Below are 17,438 nucleotides of genomic sequence, written 5' to 3'. Positions count from 1 at the left end.
GGGTTGAATCCTGATGGAAAAAGCTTAATCAACCTGTGACTGGTAAAAAAAAAACAAAAACAAAAACAGAAACCTGCTTTTTTTCCTTCATGCAATTTCTTTCACAGACAAGTGAATTTTTCCATTTTTTTCAATTGAGATATACATACTGTAAAACTCACCCTTTAAAGTGTACAGTACAATCGATCTAGATACATCCACAAGGCTGTGAAACCAACATCACTCTCTCACCCCAGAACACTTCGTCACCTCAGAAAGAAACGCTGCACCATTGGCAGTCACCTTGTCCTCCGCTCACCCATCCAGCCCCTGGAAAGCACTGAATTATTTCTGTATCTATGAATTTGCCTATTCTAAACATCTCAAATACATGAAATCATACAATTTGCGGCCTTCTGTGAAAGACAACTGATTTTAAAGAAAAATCAGTAACATTGTCAAGTAGAGTTTATAACAGATACAGAAGTAAAAGGAATGACAATAATAGCATAAAGATCTATGGTAGGGGGTGGGGCAGGCAGAATGCAGCCCACAGTCTCTGAGACCTGGGAATATGTTACATTACATGGGAAGCTGAATTAAGGCCGATAATTGAAACAGGAAGGTTATCTTGGGTTATTTGAATGGACTCAGTTCTAATCACATGAACTCTTGAAACAGGAAGAGTGAAGCAGAAGAGTGGGTCAGAGAGATGTGAAGGGAAAAGGATGCTACTTACCACTGGTTGCTGGCTTTGAAGACTGAGGAAGATGGTTACAAGCCAGGGAACATCATAGCATCAGGAAACAGAGCAGTCTTCAGTTTACGGCCAGTAAGAAGTGAGAATCTTGATCCTTCAGCCTCAAGAAGCTGAATGCGCCAACAACCCAAATGAATGGGAAATGGAGCCTTCGGAGAGGAACTGAGGCCTTCCAGTGCTTTGGTTTTCACTCCGTGAGGTCCATGTCAGCATCGTGGCTTACAGAACTGGAAGATAACACATTTGCAATGTGTTAGCCTCTAAATATGTGGTGATTTTTTTATGGCAGCAGTAGAAAACTCATATCAAGAGTTGATGAGAACATGCAGCAACCGAAGTCTCAGAGATTCCGGCGGGAGTGTAAAATGGTACAACCACTTTAGAAAACGGTATGACAATTTATTATACAGTTAAATATAAACTTACCACGTAACTCAACAAAGCTACTCTTAGGCATTTACCCAGAAAAGAAACTACATATCCACAGAAAGATCTTTACATGAATGTTCATAGAAGTTTTATTCATAATAACCCCAAATTGAACATAATTTAAATATCTTTCAACAGATGAGTGGGTGAATTTATACATTGTGGTATACTCATGCAATGGAATATTATTTAACAATAAAAAGGAAGAACTATTGACACACAAAAAAACATGGATGAATCTCAAAAACATTTATCTGAGCAAAAGAAGACAGACAAGAGTACCCACTGGGCTTGATTTTCCCCCATTTATATGAAGCTATAGAATAAGCAAAACTAAACTGTAGTGATAAAATTTTATTATTTACTGTATGTAAATTATATTTCTGAACTCCCATATTCATTTCTCTGAAGTAATAGGGTAAACCAAGTCAGAGGTTCCTGGCTGCACAGCAGAATCACTTGGGAAGCTTTTAAAAAGCACTGATATTCAGAAAAAAGTACTAATATTTGGTTTACATGCCCAAAGATTGTCATTTTAATTTCCTTGGTTTGGGGCTTAAGCACTGTCATTTTCTTCAGAAACTTTTTAACTATTTCTAATATGCACTGTGATAATCAGAGCTTTAATAAAGTTATTGAAGGAAAAGTCTGCAATTTTGTCTCCATGGAAATGGCCTCTGGTCTTTAGGAATAGCATCATTGGTAATTGGACTATGGCTTGGAAATTTTGAAGATGTTGGAAGAGTTGCCCAGAAAGATGTAATAGGTGATACAGAGTTTGCCATAATATTAGATGGAAGTCTTTTTCTATGAAGAATAAATATTCAATAGCCAGTCTCAGTTGTCTTCACCATTATCCCAAATGCAGTAATGTTCCCTTTGAGGGCTTCCCAGGTGGCACAGTAGAATCTGCCTGCAAGGCAGGAGACACAGGAGACATGGGTTTGATCCTTGTGTTAAGATCCCCTGGAGGAGGCCATGGCAACCCACTCCAGTATTCTTGCCTGGAGAATCCCACGAACAGAGGAGCCTGGCGGGCTACAGTCCATAGGGTCACAAAGAGTCAGACATGACTGAAGTGACTGAGCATGCATGCAAATAGATGTAAAAGATACATCGTCTGACTTATAGAAACCACCTTCTGAGAAGAAATAATCAGAATATACTTGAATATTTTAAAATTTTGAATTCATTTTGAATTTGTACTAGTTCAAATTTCCATTTTTACGTAACAGACCTAATTGGCTAAAAGCTGGCTATTTCTCTCCTAATGGCCTGTCCAAGAGGCAAGAGGCAATTTACTTCAGCTTCTAGACTCTTAAAATGATTGAAGCATCTACGGAAGAACCTTCTCTGCCAGTTCTCAGTGAATCACCAGGAAGACTCATGAGTTTCATGCTTTGAAACTAGTCAGCAATTCAATCTAAGTCAGCAATTTAAAAAATTATTTTTCTTTGTGGATTATTCAGATGCCATCTCCCTTATTTCTTTGGTTGTTTGATCACCATTTGTCTGCTTCTCCATTGGAAGAGAGGCTTGGATACTTGAGGGAAACCAGATCATAGTTAAACAAATCTGTTCATTTGTGGGAAGAAGTAAAAACTGTTTCTTAAACAGTGGTTTCAGAATTATTCTAAAATCACTGATGACAAGCTATCTGCATCTTGACACTTTTGATGTGAGTAATGTGTGTGTGTGTGTTGAAGTGGGGGTGGGGAGAGAGATGGTTATGATAAACAGATTTAACAGTTCAAACCTGAAACATAAGACTAATTCTATTTTTAAAAGCTGGTGTTTGCTGAAGTAGTTTTTTTTTTATTATTATTATTTAACCTGCTACCTCTTAGTCATGGAGTAGCTATGAGCACAAGTCAATGTCATTCTTTTAAAAATTATCCCAGTGGGGGCAATAGGGGCCTTAGGAAAGAAAACCCACACTTGTACAATAACATATGGCCTAACAAATTCACAATTGAGTGACTTTTCTTACAGCTGTGGTTCAAATTATAGGCATTTCAGATGCTTGATGGTGACTTTAATTTACTGTGAGGAAGTGTATGCTGAGCATCTGGAAGGACATGATTTTACTTTAATCATTTTGATTTAGGTGACAGTAATTACAAGTATCATCATGGTCTATGGAAAAAACATTGATTTTACTGTTAGTTGCCAGGGCTTGTTTCCAGCTTCCACCTGGGGTATCTTTTTTTCTTGGACCAAGTCGGGTTAAATCACCCTTCTGAAAGTTTCTTTGTTATTTAAGTGCCTGGCATGAGCATGGATTCGTAACAATGGAACAAATCTGTGAATCTGTTTAGCTATACTGATAACATGTTAAAAGATTAAGAGTAGCGGTATTTAAGGGAACTTTAAAAAGCAGTGTTCATCTGACTTAGCAAGTTTATGGCTAAATAGATATAGCAACTTGAAAGATCTTGGGGTAACAAAATGTTTCTGTGTCTGACTCTGCCAGTAGTTTTGTGAAAAGCCCCACTAGGGATCCTGCCAAGAAGGCCTTAAGTGTAGGATGGGGCAAATGCCTGGCTCTCAGCTCTTCAGTCAACCTATTTTCTGTTCTAAAGGCATGAAATAGAAAGGTTAGAATAATCATTTAATTCTAAATCCAAAGAAGAGGTTTAAACTCAAGGTCAAAATATCTCAGCCAACAAGAGGCTTTTCAAACTAGAGGGAAGATCTAGGAGATATGAATACACATACTTCAATATGGAGACATAATTAAGAATGCTTGGCACTTTGTAGATACTCAGTAAGTATTTATTAAGTGGTTAACATGAGAATCCCAACCCATCAAAACTTCCTTAGAAACTGTTTGTCCAACAGTTCTAGCATTTAAACCTATCTTACAAATATGAGCAAGTCAATGGTTTAAAAAAATAGGTAGAGTCCCCCAGAGACACTTCTCTACCGGTTCTGCCAGTATCATACCTGTGGGCTCTCTGAGTCTCATATTTTTTATCTGTAGAATGAGGACCCAAAACATAGTTTCTTTCTGCATCCCCAGATTGTGGTAAAGATCAAAGGATCAAATAGCAATGCTTCATAAACTGAAGGATGTTGGAAAATGCAGTGTTTTCTCTATTATTCTATTTCTGTTTTCCCATAAAAGATTCTTTACCAGTTGGGCTACCAGGAAATCCCTGCTGGCTCAGATGGTAAAGAATTCGCCTTCTATGCAGGAGACACGAGTTTTATCCCTGGGTCAGAAAGATACCCTGGAAAAGTAAATGGCAACCCACTCCAGTATTCTTGCCTGGAGAATTCCATGGAGAGAGAAGCCTCGAGGCTACCAGCTATGGGGTTGCAAAGAGTCAGATATGACTGAGCAACTAACTTTCACTTTCACTTTTCATAAAAGATGCTCCCTTTGTCTCTGCTCCCCTCCCACATACCTACTGATAAAGGTACTTGAGATCCACGCGTTGCATTTCTTCTGGACTTTACAAGTGACAGTGCTTTCAGTCATGGGATTGTTTAGGAAGTCTGTACTTGATTATTTCAGGAATGATTAGGCCCATTCCTATTCAGTTGGATTTGTTTGCTCTTGGGTTATCTGCTTTGAAGCAATTTCTCTTTTTATTTGCAAAGGGAGATAGCGGAAACTAAAGGACAGCTGCTGCTGCTGCTGCTGCTGCTAAGTTGCTTCAGTCGTGTCCGACTCTGTGCGACCCCAGAGACGGCAGCCCATCAGGCTCCACTGTCCCTGGGATTCTCCAGGCAAGAACACTGGAGTGGGTTGCCATTTCCTTCTCCAATGGATGAAAGTGGAAAGTGAAAGTGAAGTCGCTCAGTCGTATCCGACTTAGCGACCCCATGGACTGCAGCCTACCAGGCTCCTCCGTCCATGGGATTTTCCAGGCAAGAGTACTGGAGTGGGGTGCTATTGCCTTCTCCGAAACTAAAGGACACCATTATATTTCCTTAGAATTAGGGACATGAGAGACTTCAGCCTGGACCCTGCTGTTATCTAAGCAAACGAAGAAAAGTTTAGTGGTTATGAGAGACTACAACTGCAAACAGCAAAGCTGGGCAATCCTTGGGTCCCTCTTCATTATTCTAGTGTAATTAATTTGACTAATAAAAATGTTTCGAACTTAGAAGGGTTAAAGGCCTTAGTTGAAATGGGGATGATCAATTTCCCCGCCCTTCCTATTCTCTTTTTCCCTTGGCATCTGACAAGCGGCATGCATATGTGTGTGCTCAGTCGCTTCGGTCGTGTCGAACTCTTTGCGACCCCATGGACTGTAGCCCACCAGGCTCGTGGAATTCTCCAGGCAAGAATACTGGAGTGGGTTGCCATGCCCTCCTCCAGGGGATCTTCCTGACCCAGGGATCAAGCCAGTGTCTCTTTGTCTCCTGCATTGGCAGCTGAGTTCTTTACCACTAGCACCGCCTGGGAGAACCTTGAGAAGCAGGGTTAGCTGTGAATTCCCGGAGCCTACAGTGAAGACATTTAGTGCTGTGGACTCCTCGCAAATTCGTGGTTCTGTCCTTCAGATTCATTCTTGTGGAATCCATCAAAGACAGATCTTTATGAAGAAAAACTCTTGTACTAGATGCTTTTAATATCTTGATTATTTAAAAAATTAACAATTTTAATATACTCAAATTAGAGTATATTCTGGACAGATAAATTAAGGAATACTTAAGGGGATTTCTGTCATAGGAATTTGAACTTCTTATTCCTCAGATAAAGAATTCATGGTGGAAGTCTCTCAATATAAATTCCCTATTCAATTAGATTCCCAATCATAATAATTCCATTCACCTTGCCAGTGTGTGGTTTAGAAAAGGAATATGACTCAATCTCAACCAATGGTCTAAGGGGAAAGGTCTGCTAAGAGGAGCGGGGGTTTCCAGGAAAGGCTTCTTTGCTCCTAAAAAACTCATGAGGAAGATGTGCGCCCTTTATGTCCTGTGGACAGGGTTGTGTCCAGATGTCATGCTCAGAGCTGCTGTAACCATCTTGACATTCACCCCGGGGATGAGCACAACCAGAGGCACTGCAGAGCTAGGGAAGCCATCAGAGTGGAGAAAAGGCTCTGAGAAACCACGTTCCCAGGAAATAATAAGTTATTTAAACCTCCTTCAATAGGGTTTTCCTAAGAAGCTGTAGTTGAAATCACCTAAACTGAAAATTTGGGTGACAGAAGCCCTAACTTTATCATTGATAATCCATGCTTACATGCTCATCTCTGAAATCGTTTCAAAACGTAATTTGTTGATACATGGCCAGCCCCTATAAATTTGCCTGGAAGGAAATATGGATCTCAGAGCAAAGAAATAATAATTTTTATAAAAGCTCTTCTTGAAGAATCTACTCTGCTTGCTTCAGGTGGGTTGGTTAAAGGATAAAATTAACCAGATGAAAGTGGAGGGAAATCAATCAAGTCTACTGAGTGCCCAGCCCCCTACCGGGAATTTAGGTAGGTAAATTATTTGTATTATTTTCATGAGGAAGACCGTTTGTACTCAATTATCTATTTCTAAAGGAAGTATTTTTAATTCCCAGCCTGATAACTCTTACTTAATAACTCTTACTGTTAATACTTAGTGCAGAGAATGTGCTTGATGAGTTTGTGTTGACTTTTCTTTGCTAGCCAACATGAAGGCAGCTAGACAATGCCAAAATCAGCACTAAAACTATTTCTCATGAGTAACAGCAATAATATTCTTTTCCTTTACAGAACCTTTAATCCAAGAATCTTGAGCCTATATAAACATTTGTTCAACAATATACTCAGAATCTCAGTATTTGGTTCTTGGGGAAATTCAACTAGTTTGGAGAATATGGAAATAAAAATAGAACCCAGAATCTTGACTCATAATGGTCTTTGAACACTATTGTTCCCACCTAACCATTCAAGGAAAATAAAAAATTACAGAGGTTTCAGCAGGATAAACAACTAAGCTTTTCCAACCCCAACTGATGATTCATTATTTCTCTTGCCTTTTAAGATTATATTTAATTTTTTCATTTTAATTATATTTTATTTGAGACACTGGGAGCTCTGAATGCCAAAGGATGGGGAAATTGAGCTGATTATGACTATCTCAATATCTTGGATCTACAAAAAAAAAATTGGCAATATTTGACGAATAAGGTTTCTTTGGATATTTACAGAGCCTCCTGTTGGACTAAAGTACTATCAAAACAACCTTTTTCTTGGTTCTCAAATAATTCTCTGTCTAAATTGAAAGCAGGAAGAAAGTCACGGAATCAAATTTTGGAGGACTAAAATGATGACGCATTAAGTTTCCAATATTCTGGGGTTCAGCAGATTATGAAGAGAGCTTTGAACTCCACTATTTGGGATTTAGGATAAGTCAGCAGAAGGTAAGTAGGAGTTTAAGAAAATTTATAGTGAAACTAAGATTTCATGACTTTATATTTAATAGACAACAAACTCTCATTGAACACAAAAATAAATAGTCTGATCATGAATTAATCATTTCCAAATAAAACTAGACCCACCAGGGTCTCAAACTGACAACATTTTGATTAATTCATTGTTGGTTGACTGATGATTATTCTATTTTGATCCACAAAGGGTTTGACCTGAAGTATCTTCTTAGAAAGTAATCAGATCAGATCACATCAGTCGCTCAGTCGTGTCCGACTCTTCGCGACCCCATGAATCGCAGCACGCCAGGCCTCCCTGTCCATCACCAACTCCCGGAGTTCACTCAGACTCACGTCCATCGAGTCAGTGATGCCATCCAGCCATCTCATCCTCTGTCGTCCCCTTCTCCTCCTGCCCCCAATCCCTCCCATCATCAGAGTCTTTTCCAATGAGTCAACTCTTCGCATGAGGTGGCCAAAGTACTGGAGAAAGTAATAGTACTGCATTAAAAAAACAATTTTATTTAACTCATTCTGTTTGTGTATCCCTCCATTTAGGTCTATGTTGGCCAGGGGCGTGATTCTGTCCAGCACACAACTAGTCAGTTCTCAGAAAGCAGCTTGACACTGAAGACCCTACGAAGATATTCCCACATGTCCCAGAAGCTGAGTTTACAGGGGGAGAAAAAATGCAGATTTTCCTTTAGTTCACATTTTATGCCTTTCACCAAATTTTATTCTCAATCATCCTTGCCAAGGACCTACACTGCAGCTGTGATGTCATAATGCAAAATAGACACATTAAAGCTGAAGCTTAACATGGAAACCCAAGTACCACAGGAAACAGATCTAGATTTAAAATGTGTCACCACTTACATTTCAGTGGAGTGTCAAATTGTGTGTATTATTGGGTGTATACATTTGTCCTTTTTTTTTTTTTAAAGATTAGGGTTAGGGAACCGCAGCACGCCAGGCCTCCCTGTCTATCACCAACTCCCAGAGTCCACCCAAACCCATGTCCATTGAGTCGGTGATGCCATCCAATCATCTCATCCTCTGTCATCCCCTATTCCTCCTGCCCTCAATCTTTCCCAGTATCAGGGTCTTTTCAAATGAGTCAGCTCTTCGCATCAGGTGGCCAAAGTATTGGAGTTTCAGCTTCAACATCAGTCCTTCCAATGAACACCCAGGACTGATCTCCTTTAGGATGGACTGGTTAGATCTCCTTGCAGTCCAAGGGACTCTCAAAAGTCTTCTCCAACACCACAGTTCAAAAGCATCAATTCTTTGGCACTCAGCTTTCTTTATAGTCCAACTCTCACATTGATACATGACCACTGGAAAAACCATAGTCTTGACTAGATGGACCTTTGTTGGCAAAGTAATGCCTCTACTTTTTAATATGCTGTCTAGGTTGGTCATAACTTTCCTTCCAAGGAGTAAGCATCTTTTAATTTCATGGCTGCAGTCACCATCTGCAGTGATTTTGGAGCCCAGAAAAATAAAGTCAGCCACTGTTTCCCCATCTATTTCCCATGAAGTGATGAGACCAGATGCCATGATCTTCATGTTCTGAATGTTGAGCTTTAAGCCAAATTTTCACTCTCCTCTTTCACTTTCATCAAGAGGCTCTTTAGTTTTTCTTCACTTTCTGCCATAAGGGTGGTGTCATCTGCATATTTGAGGTTATTGATATTTCTCCCGGCAATCTTGATTCCAGCTTGTGCTTCCTCCAGCCCAGTGTTTCTCATGATGTAATCTGCATATAAGTTAAATAAACAGGGTGACAATATACAGCCTTGACGTACTCCTTTTCCTATTTGGAACCAGTCTGTTGTTCCATGTCCAGTTCTAACTGTTGCTTCCTGACCTGCATACAGGCCTCTCAAGAGGCAGGCAGGGTAGTCTGGTATTCCATCTCTTTCAGAATTCTCCACAGTTTATTGTGATCCACACAGTCAAAGGCTTTGGCATAGTCAATAAAGCAGAAATAGATGTTTTTCTGGAATTCTCTTGCTTTTTAGATGATCCAGTGGATGTTGGCAATTTGATCTCTGGTTCCTCTACCCTTTCCAAAACCAGCCTGAACATCTGGAAGTTGATGGTTCACGTACTGCTGAAGTCTGGCTTGGAGAATTTTAAGCATTACTTTACTAGCATATGAGATGAGTGCAATTGTGCGGTAGTTTGAGCATTCTTTGGCATTGCCTTTCTTTGGGATTGGAATGAAAACTGACCTTTTCCAGTCCTGTGGCCACTGCTGAGTTTTCCAAATTTGCTGACATATTGAGTGCAGCACTTTCACAGCATCATCTTTCAGGATTTGAAATAGCTCAACTGGAATTCCATCACCTCCACTAGCTTTGTTCATTGTGAGGTTTCCTAAGGCCCACTTGACTTCACATTCCAGGATGTCTGGCTCTAGGTGAGTGATCACACCATCGTGATTATCTGGGTTGTGAAGATCTTTTTTTGTACAGTTCTTCTGTGTATTCTTGTCACCTCTTCTTAATATCTTCTGCTTCTGTTAGGTCCATACCATTTCTGTCCTTTATTGAGCCCATCTTTGCATGAAATGTTCCCTTGGTATCTCTAGTCTTTCCCATTCTATTGTTTTCCTCTATTTCTTTGCATTGATTGCTGAGGAAGGCTTTCTTATCTCTCCTTGCTATTCTTTGGAACTCTGCATTCTTTCCTTTTCTCCTTTGCTTTTTGCTTCCCCTCTTTTCACAGCTATTTGGTTAATTCATCAATCACAGAATATGGTCAATTCATCATAAATATAACATGCTCCTTTGAAAAGATTGTGAATTATACAGTTGTTCAATATGGTATTCCAAAATTTTTAATTACAAAATGGTGGTTGATAGTGTCAATCAATCTACATATTTGCTGTGTTCTTGTGTAGCTTATTGGTTCTCAAACCGTGATACAGGTGGGCCATCAGATCAGATCAGATCAGTCGCTCAGTCGTGTCCGACTCTTTGCAACCCTATGAATCGCAGCACGCCAGGCCTCCCTGTCCATCACCAACTCCCAGAGTTCACTCAGACTCACGTCCATTGAGTCACTGATGCCATCCAGCCATCTCATCCTCTGTCATCCCCTTCTCCTCCTGCCCTCAATCCCTCCCAGCACCAGAGTCTTTTCCAGTGAGTCAACTCTTCACTTGAGGTGGCCAAAGTACTGGAGTTTCAGCTTTAGCATCATTCCTTCCAAAGAAATCCCCGGGCTGATCTCCTTCAGAATGGACTGGTTGGATCTCCTTGCAGTCTAAGGGACTCTCAATTATCCATTCAATAACGACAACTAATCTTTAAGGTACTAATACTTACCAAACTTTAATGTAGGATCAAAAATGAATATATACCACTACCTGGGAGAATTATGAAAATACTACTCCTTTTATGTTTTTTATATGCATAAGGCTAGATTTCATTCATATGTAATAAATTAAATGACACACTGTAGCGGATAGAATGGAAGCGTATATGTGAGAACATAGTTATCCTTTATTAAATTATATTTATAGTAAACAGATTATTTTTAAAATGTAAAAAAAATCAAGATATAAACAACTGAATTGGACCAAGTATACATGATAAAATTATCAAAATTTTAAGAAATTCCTATAAGCTATCCCATTTAAGGGGGTTTGTGGATAATAAGAAATATTCACACTCTACTTAGCTGTTTGAAATGGTTGAGCCAACTTTACTACTGTTCCATGCAGGAAATCCAAATACCAACAAACCAGGTTCTCTGTAAGTCTCTTAATTATTATGCTCTCTACTAAAACAAAGTACTTTATCTGGCATCAAAATTTTATTAATACTCTGTTCACACTGCTCTTGCAACAAACACTTCTTTGTGCATGAGTTTTCCACATGGGGTGCAACATATACCATTAGAGGATGAATATATTGATGCAAGTAAAAAAAAAAAAAAAGGCAAATTAATTCCAGAACCTAGTTACAAATAAAAGATACCATTTCCTTATTTTTGAAATGCAACTTGTATAAAATGTCACACTGGCTTTATTTGTGGAGGAAAAGCATGCTGCAAGTTCATAACTGACAATTTTTCTAACTTGACATTTTGTTCATTGCAAAAATGCTGAACAGAATTGTGGGCAACTTCTTTCCACTGCTTCTGGCTAGTCCAGTCAGTACATCTTAATGTTACCATTGAAGATGAATGAACCACCCAAGGTTTTAGCAACTTGATTCCAAAAATCTCTGTAATGTTTTGGTAAAAACGCAAAGAGCCAAAGTTTGAAATTTCCTGGATCAGAGAGAATACGCTTTCCCAGGAGGACTTGAAGTACTTCCTTTTTCTGATTGAGTTGTTATTCTACAAACCCTCCTTGAAAATCTTGGTACCCCTGCCAGAAATTGGAGAATAAAAGGAAGACACGGTAAACCCTTCTTAATTGTTATCCATAAAAATTGTCATAGGTACATATTTCACTGAGTAATTATTTGCTGGAACATCTGATCCAATAGAAGAGACATTTTTACACATAAGATGATTTCACTCTCAATCAGCACATCTAAGCCAGTCTACTTCCACAGTTCAGACTGAAGCTGAAGTAAAACTTTTTCCAAGTAACTGGATAAAATGCAAAAATTAAAGCAAGTATAATGGTTATGCAGGGCACAAGCTGAATGAATTCAAGATTTGTGTGTTTATTTTTATTGAATTGGTGGGTAACAGTTTATGAGGTTAGACTTAGCTCTGGATATTTCCATGGATGCTGACAGAAACAGCATACTGCCCCTAAAATTCTGATACGACATTCATTCTTTGAAAATAGCACACACTTTTTCCATCACCTTGCAGCCCAGCACCCGATGTATATAGGGCAATTCACAGATAATAAATGGAGGAATAAAAAAGGAATAAATAGTGTTGACTTTTTGGTAAATGAAGCCTTTCTTCTCTTGGAAGACATAACTGTTCATTTTCATACAGAGTGCTCAGAAAGAAAAATAGAAATTAATGGAAAAGATTAGTTCTTTAACCCCATTTTAAAAAAAAGCCTAGATTCCTCCTGGAATGTAAAAACTAAACTCCTCTCTGGAATTTAAAAATTGGTTTTGAAATACCTTTGTCCCCAGCATTTTGGAATTAAAGCAGTATTACACTGCATCCTGGTCTTCCCTGGTGGCTCAGCAGTAAAGAATCTGCCTGCCAATGCAGGAGACAGGGGTTCAGTCCCTGGGTAGGGAAGATTCCCTGGAGAAGGAAATGGCAACCCACTCCAGTATTCTTGCCTGGAGAATCCATGGACAGAGAATCTACTGTCCATGGGGTGGCGAGAGTCTGACACAACTTAGCAACTAAACCACCACCACCATACTCATATGAGGGATCTGGGATGTTTTTTCCTCTCTACTGATGTTAATTGCCACCTACCTAGTAAAATTCTAAACCCATAACCTTTTATTCCTAACATGTATCATTCCTTCTATAGGAATTATCCTGAGGAAATAATGTCTATAAATTCTGGCTATAATAGTGTTATTTATAATAGCCCCAAATTTAAGGCATAATAAATATCCATAAATGTGATATGGAAGATAATCAAAGATTTACAGCAGTCAGATAAATGCTCAATGAAGAAACCCTCTGAAACCCAATAGGAGACCTTTGTGGTGTTTTAACTTAACATCATCCCACCCAACACCCTCTAGTATAATGACAGTCTTAAGGGCAACAGCCTACATCTCTGGTATGGATTCCTGGTGCTGGTGAAAACAAAGAGGACTTTATTCCCAAAGAATCTATTCCTTTTTATGCAAATAGATTCAGTTTTCCAATTAAAAGACATTGGCAGAAGGAATTTTTAAAAAAATGATTCAACTATACAACTATACTATAGTGTCTATAAGGGACTCACTCACTTCAGATTCAAAGGCACAAACAGGTTGAAAGTAAAAGCATGGAAAAAATATAGTCCATGCAAATAGTAATCAAATGAGAGCTGGAGTTGCTATATAAGTATTGGGTAAAATAGATTTTAGGTCAAAATTATTATAAGAAACAAAGAAGGACGTTGTGTGTTGGCAAAAGGGTCAATGCATCAAGAAGACATAAAAATTATAAACATGTGCACACCTAAAAACAGAACCCCAAGATGAAGCAGAACTTGACAGGCTTGAAGGGAGAAATAAGAAGTCCCACAAATAGCTGGAGACCATTATACCCTACTTTGAGTAATGGATTAAACTATTAGACAGCAGATCAATAGGAAGAGAGAGGACTGGAGTGATGCTGCAAACTAGACCTGAGACACATGCACAGAACATTCCGCCCAACAATGGTAGAACACATACTATTGTCAAATGCACTGGGAATATTTTTCAGGGTAGACCACGTGTTAGGCCACAACATGGGTCTCAGCACATTTTAAACGAACGAAATTATACGATTCTTCAGACCGCATGGAATGAAACTACAAATCAATAACAGAAGAAAACCTGTAACTCACAATTATGTGGAAATTAAACAACACATTCTTGAATAACCAATGGGTCAAAGAAGAAATTACATGAGGAATAAAACACTAATTGAATGAAAATGAATCCAAGGACTCTGAAGGATGAAATGGAATCACTAAAACTAATGTAAAAATATACATATTCACATGGGAAGATGATCACATTACAGCAATTTTAAAAAAGAAAAAGGTCAGCTGAAAAAATGTAGATGGGCATAGAAGGATCCCATTAAAATACCTCATACATGCATACTCACACAGCAGAAAAGTATCTGAACAGATCATGGAAAATGTCCACTATAAAGATCTTTAGTTGATCACTTTTGATATTATGTTTATCTTTCTATTTCTCTGTATTTTCTAATAATATGTATTGAGTTATTTTAAATTAAAATTTAATGACAAGTAAAATTTAATGAAAAATAAATGCTAATATGAGGAAATAATTGCACATGTGGTTTTTGGATAGAATTATTTCTTTAGTTACTATCCTTTAAAACATAAATGCACTGAAACAAGCAAATGAAGAAAAGGAAGTAGAGATGATCTAAAACCAGCAAAATATTCACAGGCATAAAATTATTACATGATGCAGACTTTTGAAGAATTTTATAATCTGAATATTTAGCTACTGCCTTGATCTCTCTTTGATATGATTTACAGTTGGGTAACTCTGGTTTCAAGGAGAAAGTAAACATACCCTCGCATTAAGAAGCACTATTTCAGGTGAGTCATTATTTCACAGCTACCAGTACTAGAAGCAGGCATTTCAAGATGATTGATCCTCTGGGGAAAAGAAAGGAATTTCCCCTTTTTGACAACCTGGGGCTCTTTAGGACTCTCAGCAGTGCTTGGCTTGTTTCGCATTGTTGGAAATCCCACTTGGCATTAGATTAGATTCAAAGATAAAAATGTTATGGGAATAAAACATTCAAATACCTTTTCTTCCTCTGGAGCCTTATCTTTATTCTAATATGAGAAAACTTTTATCATCTCCAAGTCATGTGTAAATTTGTTAAGGAAAAACTCAAGACATAAAATGTAAATCAAATCATAAAATATGGACATAACTGGCAACAGAAAAGCAAGAAGAGGCTCCTTTTGTCTCTGTTTCTGACAAACACGGATTATCTTTATGAAAGAATTAAGCTTGAGGACTACTCTGCCCCGTCACAGAACAAGCAGGGAAACTGACAGTGCTTTTTTCTACTATTTTCCTGTAATATCAAATGTTATTCAGTGGGAAAATTTGATAAGATTCCAAATTTTAAAAGGCACAAGGATAAATAAAGATTAATTTATGTTTGCAAAACATTCAAAATTTCTCAGAAGAAATCCAGCTCCACATGACCCCTGACATGACTTAGCCTCGCATCCTGTTTCTCACTAGCTTTGTTCTCAGAGAAAAGGACCTCGTCTTTTTCCCTGAGCCATGATGCTACCTTTTCTAGTTTGAACTAAGTGATGGACCTTCCCCATTATTGTATGTGAAGTATGCCGTCCTCTCCAGCCACAAGCAGGAACTTCTTAATGCGTGTTAACTGTATTTTATACTTATTTTAAGACCAACAGTAAAATGAAATTGCATAAATGAAGGAGGGGGAAAATGACAATTTATAATGTCTCAGAGCTACTTAGAGAGAAATTACAGATTTCCTCCTAGATATGGGTCCCTGAAAATCAAGACCAAAATGATCTGGCTTTCTCTGTCCAGAGGATATCTATGACTTAAACTGATGGAAAAGGAGCTTCCGAACTGAAATTTTTTGCTTGTTTTTTCGCCACTCTCATTAGATTATATATACTTTCATAGGCAGAAACCTTTCCTCAAACATATTCCAGTGCCCTATGCGTATTAGACTCAACGAATTTTGTGAATTCATGTTTCTAATGATTCCTTGCAGAGTTTGGAATCCAAATAGGCACTGGGAGGAAGATCCAGCCATGAGACCCCCACAGGCTCCTCTCTAATTGCCAGTGTAATGCCAGCTGAATGAGTGCAATCCCAGCTGAAGAGGTCAGTAGCAAAATCAGATCTGGGCTGAAGCTGGCGTTTTATCCCCCTACAGACCCACAGCTCTTTAATACTCAATCCACTAGCGTTTGCTTATTTCAGTTTCTACCACTACCAAAACAAGACAGTTTTGATTGATTTCTATTCTCTTTCTTAGAAATCATAAGTGATATTAATTTATTTTTTATCCTTCATTTTTTAAATTTAAAAACATTTTTTAATTGAAGGATAATTGCTTTACAGAATTTTGTTGCTTTCTGTCATACATCACCAAGAATCAGCCATAGGTATACGCATGTCCGCTGCCTCCCAGACCTCCCTCTCAGCTCCCTCCCCACCCGCCACCCTTCACCCTGTCGCAGAGCCCCTGTTTGAGTTCCCTGAGTCATACAGCAAATTCCCATTGGCTATCTGTCTTACACATGGTATTGCAAATTTCTATGTTACTCTCTCTGTACATCTCCCCTCCCCCCTCCTCTCCTCCCCCCTTGTCCAGAGGTCTGTTCTGTATGTCTGTTTCTCCATTGCTGCCCTGAAAATAAATTCATCAGTGCCATCTCTTCAGATTCCATAAATATGTGTCAGTATATGATATTTATATTTTTCTCTCTGACTTACTTCACTCTGTATAATGGACCCTAGTTTCATCCATCTCATTAGAACAGAATCAAATGCATTCCTTTTTATGGCTGAGTAGTATTCCATTGTACGTATGTACCACAGCTTCTTTATCCATTCATCTGTCGGTGGACATCTAGGTTGCTTCCATGTTCTAGCTATTAAAAATACAGCTGCCGTGAACATTGGGGGTACACGTGTCTTTTTCAGTTTTGATTTCCTTGGGGCATATGCCTAGAAGTGGGATTTCTGGGTCATATGGTGGTTTTATTCCTAGCTTTTTAAGGAGTCTCCATACCATCTTCCATGGTGGCTGGATCAGTTTACATTCCCACCAGCAATGCAAGAGTGTTCCCTTTTCTCCACACCCTCTCCAGCATTTATTGTTTGTAGACTTTTTGATGATGGCCCTTCTGACTGGTGTGAGGTGGTATCTCATTGTAGTTTTGATTTGCATTTCTCTAATAATGAGTGATGTTGACCATCTTTTCATGTACTTGTTAGCCATCTGTATGTCTTCTTTGGAGAAATGTCTCTTCAGGTCCCTTTCCCACTTTTTGACTGGGTTGTTTGCTTTTTTGATATTGAGTTGTCTAAGCTCCTTGTACATTTTGAAAATTAATTCTTTATCAGTTGTTTCCCTTGCTATTATTTTCTCCCATTCTGAGGGTTGTCTTTTCACCTTGTTAGTAGTTTCCTTTGCTGTGCAAAAGCTTTTAAGTTTAATTAGGTCCCACTTGTTTATTTTGTTTTTATTTCCATTACTCTAGGACGT

The 17,438-nt window shown here is 38.5% G+C and overlaps 1 long non-coding RNA gene across 4 annotated transcripts in view; it reads right to left on the bottom strand.

The window, feature by feature from the left end:
- The window catches only part of LOC147374697 (uncharacterized), a 502,498-nt gene that overhangs the window by 215,382 nt on the left and 269,678 nt on the right, over nt 1-17,438 (bottom strand). For all 4 annotated transcript variants that reach the window (XR_015163027.1, XR_015163028.1, XR_015163026.1 and 1 more), the window contains exon 3: nt 719-966. This is a non-coding gene — a long non-coding RNA (uncharacterized LOC147374697). The remainder of the gene's footprint in view (nt 1-718; nt 967-17,438) is intronic.

Source organism: Bos grunniens, chromosome 4 (assembly GCF_055505025.1).
Source record: "Bos grunniens cultivar Pamir isolate PY7600 chromosome 4, Bosgru_T2T1.0, whole genome shotgun sequence".
Classification (NCBI taxonomy): domain Eukaryota; kingdom Metazoa; phylum Chordata; class Mammalia; order Artiodactyla; family Bovidae; genus Bos; species Bos grunniens.
This window is presented reverse-complemented; position numbering and strand designations above follow the sequence as displayed.